Raw genomic sequence first — 8445 nt, 5'->3', positions numbered from 1 at the left:
CTTAGAAATTCACTGAAAAAACCATAGGTTTCAGAGGCGTTATAGTTAGCTGGACTTTTCACTCATATAAAACCATTGAGATTCCCCCGTTATAGTTAGTTCAGCTAACTATAACTCGTGCACCCGCAATGCACTGCTAATGATGTCACATATTACATCACTCATGACATGGTCAGTGACATCACTCATGACATCACTGATGACATCTCAAATGACATCACTGATGACATCACTGATGACATCATCCAGTGAATGTGTGTTTTTCTGAAAATTAAATATGTTTTATATATGTATATCTCAAGGTCGATGGAAGAATAAATGGGTATATAAGTGTCTATATGGATGATTTGTTTTTGAAAAATTGATTATATAAGTGACTGATTAAGTGTATCTTAGTGAATACATGGCTTAGTGAGTAATGTTTAAATATGTAAATATCTGTATCAGTCTCTCACTTTGTGTATACGTGGCTGCATGGGTTGGTGAGTAGCTAAATGAGTGTCTATATAGGTTATTAGTTGGTGCATGAATGAGTGACTCCCTGTTTGTATGTGCAGGACTGTATGGGTGGATGAGTGTGTGCATGGGTGTGTTAGTGAGTGAATGACTGTCTCAATAGTGTATTTATCAGTAACTACATATGTTTTAAACTAGTATATGTGACTATTGGTGTATATAAGTGAGTATATGTGAGAGTGAGAGACTGGAAGAGTTCCTGTATGAATAAGTATGTGTTTCTATAAATGATTGTTTAAAAGACGAATTATGTGTAAGCTTCTGTAGAAGTAAGTGTGGTGGTGTGTGTAAAACTGTATATGCAAGTAAATGGATGTTTGATTCTTTAATAGCATGAGTGACTATGTTTGTGAGTAACTCTATGGATGAGTGGCATTGTGTAACAGGATGTATAGGTGTATGAGTACATATGATGAGAGAGTACATGTATGAGTGACTGAATAGGACTGTTGGTGAATGAGTGGATGTGTGTGTTGATCTTAGAATTACTGAATAGGTTGTTGTAACTGGTATTGGTATGTACATTGTTTTGAAAATTTTAGTTTCTATATTTGAATGTGTGTATCAATGGTTATATTAGGGTGAGAGGAGGTCTTGCACTCTATCACAAGGATGATGTCATCAGCGATGTCATCAGTGATGTCATTTGAGATGTCATCAGTGATGTCATGAGTGATGTCACTAATCATGTCATGAGTGATGTAATATGTGACGTCATCAGCGGTGCATTGCGGGCGCGCAAGTTATAGTTAGCTGAACTAACTATAACGGGGGAATTTCAATGATTTTGTACGAGTGAAAAGTCCAGCTAACTATAACGCCCCTGAAACCTGAGTTTCTAAGGTTTTTTAAATGCTAATTCTTAACTATAACGTGCCTGAAACCTATGGTTTTTTTTCAGTGAATTTCAAAGGTTTTTTAAATGCTAATTTCTAACTATGCCTACAGAGATAGGACATGTGAAGAAAGAAGAAAAAACGCACAGAAAGAAAAAAAAGAAATGCAGAAAGAAGCAACAGAAGTCCTCAAAGACGAAGAAAAGTGCAGGAAGAAGGATAACGTGCAGAAAGAAGAAACAGAAGAGCAGAAAGAAGCCTTGTTGTAAAATCATCCTGTACCCTCAACTTTTCAGACGGATACTGGTGCTAACTGAGTCTGACTAACCAGTCCTAGAGCCAGTGCTATGTTAAAAGACACTCAGAATACAGTGAACACACCTACATACACTAGGGAACACTATGCGTTGGGGTTCTCCTGTGATTATCATGACCTCCTCTGTAAGCCCCTAGTATATAATAGGGCAGGGGGATTAAAACTACCTCTTAAAACGCGCCACAGGGCGTGTTTGCACACGTCACCTCAGGCCCTGTCCCCTCCCTTCCCCACAGTGTAAACACGCCCTGTGGCCGTTTTAAGTTGGGAGATTAAGTCCCCTTGAATCCTGAGGGTCCATAGGGTCCAACTAGACCGCTAGGTACCTCCAGTAAGCCCCACTGAGCTGCGTTGCAGAGAGATGTAAAAAGGGGCACGGCCTAGACCACCTCTCTGCAACGCAGCGCAGTGGTGCTTACTGGAAGCACCTGGTGGGCTAGATGGCCCCCCCGGGTCCCTCAGGATTGAAGGTGAATTATTTCCTCAACTTAAAACGCGCCACAGGTCGTGTTTGCACACACTAACTCACGCCCCGTCCCCTCCCTTCACCATTGTGTAAACACGCCCTGTAGCCGTTTTTATTTGGGAGATTAAGTTCATTTGAATCCTGAGGGTCCCTAGGGTCCAACTAGCCCACTAGATACCTCCAGTAAGCGCCACAGAGCTGCGTTGCAGAGATGTGTAAAAAGTGGCACGGCCTGGACCACCTCTGCAACGCAGCTCAGTGGTGCTTACTGGAAGCACCTGGTGGGCTAGTTAGCCCCCAGAGGCCCTCAGGATTGAAGGGGAACTATTTCCCCAACTTAAAACGCGCCATAGGGCGTGTTTGCACACGTCACCTCAGGCCCCATACCCTCCCTTCCCTACTGTGTAAACACACCCTGTGGCCGTTTTAAGCTGGGAGATTAAGTCCCCTTGAATCCTGAGGGTCACTAGGGGCAAAATAGCCCACTAGGTACGTCCAGTAAGCGCCATTGCAGAGAGGTGTAAAAAGGGGCACAGCCTGCACCACCTCTCGGCAACGCAGAGCAGTGGCGCTTACTGGAAGCACCTGGTGGGCTTGTTGGCCCCCAGGGTCCCTCAGGATTGAAAGGGAATCATTTCCCCAACTTAAAACGCGCCACAGAGCGTGTTTGCACACGTCACCTCAGGCCCCTTCTCCTCCCTTCACCACTGTGTAAACGCACCCTGTAGCCATTCTAAGTTGAGAGATTAAGTCCCCTTGAATCCTAAGGGTCCCTAGGGTCAAACTAGCCCACTAGGTACCTCCAGTACGTGCCACAGTGCTGCGTTGCAGAGAGGTGTAAAAAGGGGCATGGCCTCAGAATACCTGTCTGCAACGCAGCTCCCTGGCGCATACTGGAGATACCTGTTGGGCTAGTTGGCCCTCAGGGACCCTCATTATTGAAGGGGAATTAATTTCCCAACTTACAACTGGCCAGGGGGCACGTTCGCAGGGTGCTGCAAGGAGGGGGCGTGGCCTCTGGCGTGATGCCGGTCTTTTATTTATTTTATTTTTTTAAGAAGGAGGGCTGTGTGGCACCCCTTCTTTTTCTAATTTATTGGCCCTGGGGACCCCATCCCTCAGGGCCTGCCCCTTGATTTTTTATTTTGAAGAAAAAAAAATTGGAAGGGGCCGCGTGGCCCCCCTCCCAAGGCCTTAATTGGCCCTGGGGACCCCAACCCCCGGGGCATGGCCTTTTTTTAATAAAAAATTATTTAGGAGGGGGGCTGCGTTGCCCCCCTCCTCAGGCCACTTATGTCCCCGGGGACCCCATCCCCCCGGCCGGCCTTTTTTTGTTGTTGTTATTTTTAAATATATTTATAGAAACACCTAGGACATGCTGGACAAACCGTATGTACCTATCACCATGACAATTTGTGTGATATTCATTAAAAGGTGACTATGCATACAATGAATCCTCGTGGAATGTATTTACACCGCTAGTGAAGCTCTGATGTGTCTGACGCCCTACCGTGCCTAATCCTGGCACCCCCGCCTGTGGGTACTCTCCAAGTAGACACCCTTGTCGTTTATTTATACAAACATCGGTAGCTATTGACGGGAACATTTAATACATGCACACCAAACCATTCGAAGGGGATTCGACGAAAATGTGACCAAAACTATGCAAGAAACCCCCCTCACGGTTAATAAAACACACATCCAACGCCGAATGTGTAATACTTTTTATTTTACTCTCTGGCAAGGAGACGAACCTCACTTGAGAGTCACAGCGCGCTCCTGGCTGAGCCCAATGCTGTGTTACACCCACCAGTGCCCGCCAAGTGCCACACACCTCTGTGTTGTGTTCCACCAGCAAGTGCGTATGCTATGACACTCTCTAGCCCATGTGCTCTGTAACACCACCCCGTGAATATGTCATGCCACACTTGCCTTCGCACGGGTTATATTGCCCCATCTAACGTGCCTTCCTCGATGCCTATGTTATAACGCACAGCGCTATGCCATACATATTACAATCTGGGATCCATATCTTTGTCACAGTGCATATGCAACGTTACACTCCCCAGCACATATTTTATGTTACAACTTTAGAGACTAGTTAGGATACACAACACTGCCTTGTGTATATTACATTCCAAGGCGCATATCGCATAGAACGCGCTAGTGCCTGTGCTGTGTGGAGAAGTGTGGCTCAATGATTAGAGCGGCAGACCCTGATGCAGAGGTCTAGCCCAGGACCAGGGTTCAATTCCCCACCTCGGCGGGTCTTGGGCTAAAAAATTCCACAGACCTGATAATTCTCGCCTCGGTGCCATTCCAATCATGGAGTCACACTCTGCAACTCTGGGCAATAGCTTGCTTAATCTCCACAACGGCCCCCACAACGCTAACGATGCCTGGCCTCCACCTTGGGGGTGCCCAGGAGTGGACGCCTCACAGGGAAAGCCAGGATGGGTTTCGTACAAGCGCCTTGAGACCCTTGCGCGTGAGTAGTGCGCTATACAAGTATCAATTTACAATTTTTTATCTTGCGCTCTCCAATGAATCTGTCATTGTGCACAATGTATTGCATATTATATTTCACGCCCCGGTTCATCTTATATCACACTTTTTAGTGCATAGTTTATACCATACACTATATCTAGTTTTCATTTTCAATCGTGCTCTCAGGACTATGTTCTATATAACACTGCGTCCACCTACCCTTTTCACGGGCATTACATTTTGCGATGGGAGGTGGAGGGTCAGGGGGTGTTTCTGCCAAGTGAGCCCGAAGTCACAGTCACAAACGTCCTCTTCTTCCTGAATAAAAGTGAGATTATGCTGCATACTTGTTCATATTTTAAGTAGTTCGCACAGACACACATTTTAGAAACAATAATCCTAATACCCACCTTCTCTGAACAGTTAGCTTGCTGCCCCATCACCTCCTCCGTATCCTCTGTTGTCTGAATCCATGGACTAGCCTCCTCCCTCCTGCCATGCATGGTCTGATGAGCTGCCACTGCCCTCCATTTAGCATGATGTACCAGTCCACTCCTCCTGCCCTCCATTGCCCAATTCTATGGCCCATCATTGACCTCCTGCTTAGCCTCTGTGCTTAGCTTGCTGCCCCTATTCTCCTTCCCCCTGCCCTTTGATGTCTTTGTGCATGCCCCTGCTCCATCCTTTTTACCCACCATGTTCCATGGACCTACCACCCTTTCCACTTCCCTCCCACCTGCCTAGCATTGTCAGATGACTGTAACCTGTCACTGTCACCTCCACCCTGCCTGTCCACATGCCATGCCCCTATCCCCTTCCTCCTGTCCTCTATGGTCCATTTTACTGCCACACCCTTCTGCCCTCCCTGGTCTGTTGTGCTGCCCGATCCGTTTCACCTGAGGCTTTCTCTTTTGCTCGGAGTACTCTGAACTGGCATTTCACCGCTTAGACTCGCACTGCATCAGTCTTGTTTAAACCCCACCACGACCAACAATTCCGTGGACTTCACTAAGATGCATCTAATTCATCTCTTCATGGCACCTTAAAGCCCTATTCATTAAGAATCGGTAGCTTAACCATCTCACACCCAGAATTCTATCAGTAAGGGATCCATTACTGATTCCGAGAGCGTTTATTCTCCCTTCAGAACTATTTCAAGCAAACGACTTGATTGACTGTCTCTAACCTGAACTCTCCTGCTCATTCCTTTCACGTGATTTCACAGGTCCCAGCCTAAACCCATACTATGACTCTTGGTTTCTGTTCGCCCTGAGGAAGGTGGCACCAACATTTCGGTGCTTTCACCGAAACACGCGTCTGCGCACACATGAGGCCCACCCAAACCCTGATTCCTTAATCTTGAACAGTTGTTCTTTAACACAATATTGAATATTCATTGAATTTTGTTTACACATTGAATATCTCTTGGGTGTTTTATATCCTCTACATGTGAATGTGTGAATTTAGTGTTTATGTCTTAGAATGATTTCGGTATGAGTGTGTCAGTTAGTGTGTGTTTGAGTACGTCTGGGACCCCGATAAGCATGCTCATTGTTATTTGAAATTCTTTATGCATCTATAGCAAATCTTCCCAATGTACTGAATTTATTTTCTCATAAATTAATTTAATTTGAAAATAAAACTATTATAAACTTGTTCTTGAATATATTTTGAATTTTATTGCCTTAGTCCAAGTGTAGATTTATTAAAGAGACGATACATTGTACGTTCTGAAATTTATAGGTAGAGACATTCCTTTTCGTATTTATTCCGCAACTGCTCCTCCTGCCTGCCCTGCGTGGTCTGTTGTGAGGCCCCTTCCCCTGAACTCTCTTGTCTGTGCCCAGGTCCTGACCCTCCCTTCTATCCTCCATGGTCCTTTGTGCATGCCCCTGCACCCTCCTTCTTGCCCATCATAGCCATTGTGCTGCCACTAACCCTCCCGCTTGCCATGGATGGTCTTCTGTGCTGCCATGGCCCCTCCCACCTTCCCTGTGTGGTCAGCTAGCTGCCCCTGACCCCCTCCCACCTTCCCTCCATGGTCTGTGTGTATGCCACCATAGTCTCATTGTTGCTCTCCATGGTGTGTCTTGTTTCTAGTGCCCATCCTGCCGGACCTCCATGGTCATCTTGCTGCTCCTGCCCTGACACCTTGCCCCAGCCCTCTGTTTCCATGTGCAGACCCCCTATTCCCTCCCTCCTGGCTTGTCTGTTCCATTGTAATGCCCCTGATCCGTCCATCCTGCCCTTTATGGTCTGTTATGCTGCAGCTTTCTCTCCTGTCTGTCCATTATGGTCAGCTAGCTAGCACTGCATCTTTCCCATCTGTTCTCTGTTGTCCATGTGCATGGTCCTGTCCCCTCCCTATTGCTTTCTATGGATTGTTGTGCTGCACTCCCATCCCGCATGCGCTGTGTGGTGTATTGTGCTGCTGCAAACCCTGATGCCTGCCCTGTAGGTCAGTCCCTCCTGTCCTCTGTTATCCGAGTCCATGTCCCTACCCCAATTCCTCCTGCCTACCATGATTCAATGTACCATACTTGCGAACATTTTGAACTTGGTAAGAGGGAGATTTTGAAAAAAAACTGGGGTATTGATTTTCCCCTTTGAGTTACATTGAAAAAGAGGAGATTGTAGACAGGAGACAGATCAAATAAAGCCCATTTGAGCTTAAAAACATTGGACGTTTCCTGGCTGAAACGGGTCTGTTGGCATGTATGGTTGTACTACCACTGCCTCTTCCTTCTGCCCACAATGGTCTATTATATTGCCACAGCCTCTCTTGCCAGTCCTGTATTGTTGGTTTGTTGCCCCTGCCCCCCTTTCCACTGCCCTCCATAGTCTGTTGTGCTGCCACTGCCCTTCCTGCCTGCCCAGTGTGGTCAAATTGTTGCCTCTGCACTCTCCTACTTGCCTTCAATTTTCAGAGTCCGTGCCCCTGGCCTCTGCCTCTCAACAGTATCCCAATGAACAACTAGATTGCTAACATTCTATATTTATTACAAAAGTGTGGAACGCCTGACGTCATCTTAATGTAATCAAAACTGTAATACCTAGAGTATTTCCTTTAGAAATTACATATATGCATCAAAATTATGGTTAGTGCTCTAAAAAACTAAAATGAGGACATATTTTCTGAGTTTTCAAATAGCGACAAAGAACTTTTAAATTATTTGTAATCTTTATGTTTTTTTATCCAGTTGACCACTTGATTAAATGTTGCACCTTGGCGAGAGGATGTGGTGTTACTTCCAGAGCTGCAGACTTTACAACTGGGGAACCAGGTTGGAGTTTCTGCTTCAGCTCAACATTCTGTGATTGTGGTCAAATCACTTAATCTCCCCATGTCTACAACCAAAATGAATTTGATCTTGTGTGATGTAACCAATGCTCATGTAAAGCATACCAATACCTGACAAGTCTGCACTATATACAAGGGCAAATACACAACAAATAAGTGTTTTGCACACTTCTGTCATTGGGCTACATGTGGGCTACATCTGGGTGATATTTGTGCTGCATTTAGGCTCTTTTGTGTCTGGTGGCCATCTTGGGAGATTTATTTGTTATGAAGTTTCCTGATTTCCTCATTTACTGCAGTCTCCTCAGTAGGAAATGCTTTCAGTTTTTTACTTTGATTCCATCAAGAAGGTATTCAGATATGTCACACATTTGCCATAAATTCTGAATGTTAGCACTCTAGTTGCTCATTAGATCACTGTAGTAAAGCTACGGCTCACCACGGAAGTCTGCTGCTGGTATTAAAAGTGCATGTTTCAGTCTGTATATCAGAATTTTTTAATGAAATAGAAGAGGATTTGAGA

Source organism: Triturus cristatus, chromosome 5_2, assembly GCF_964204655.1.
Source record: "Triturus cristatus chromosome 5_2, aTriCri1.1, whole genome shotgun sequence".
Taxonomy (NCBI): Eukaryota; Metazoa; Chordata; class Amphibia; order Caudata; family Salamandridae; genus Triturus; species Triturus cristatus.
Note: the sequence above shows the minus strand (reverse complement) of the source record.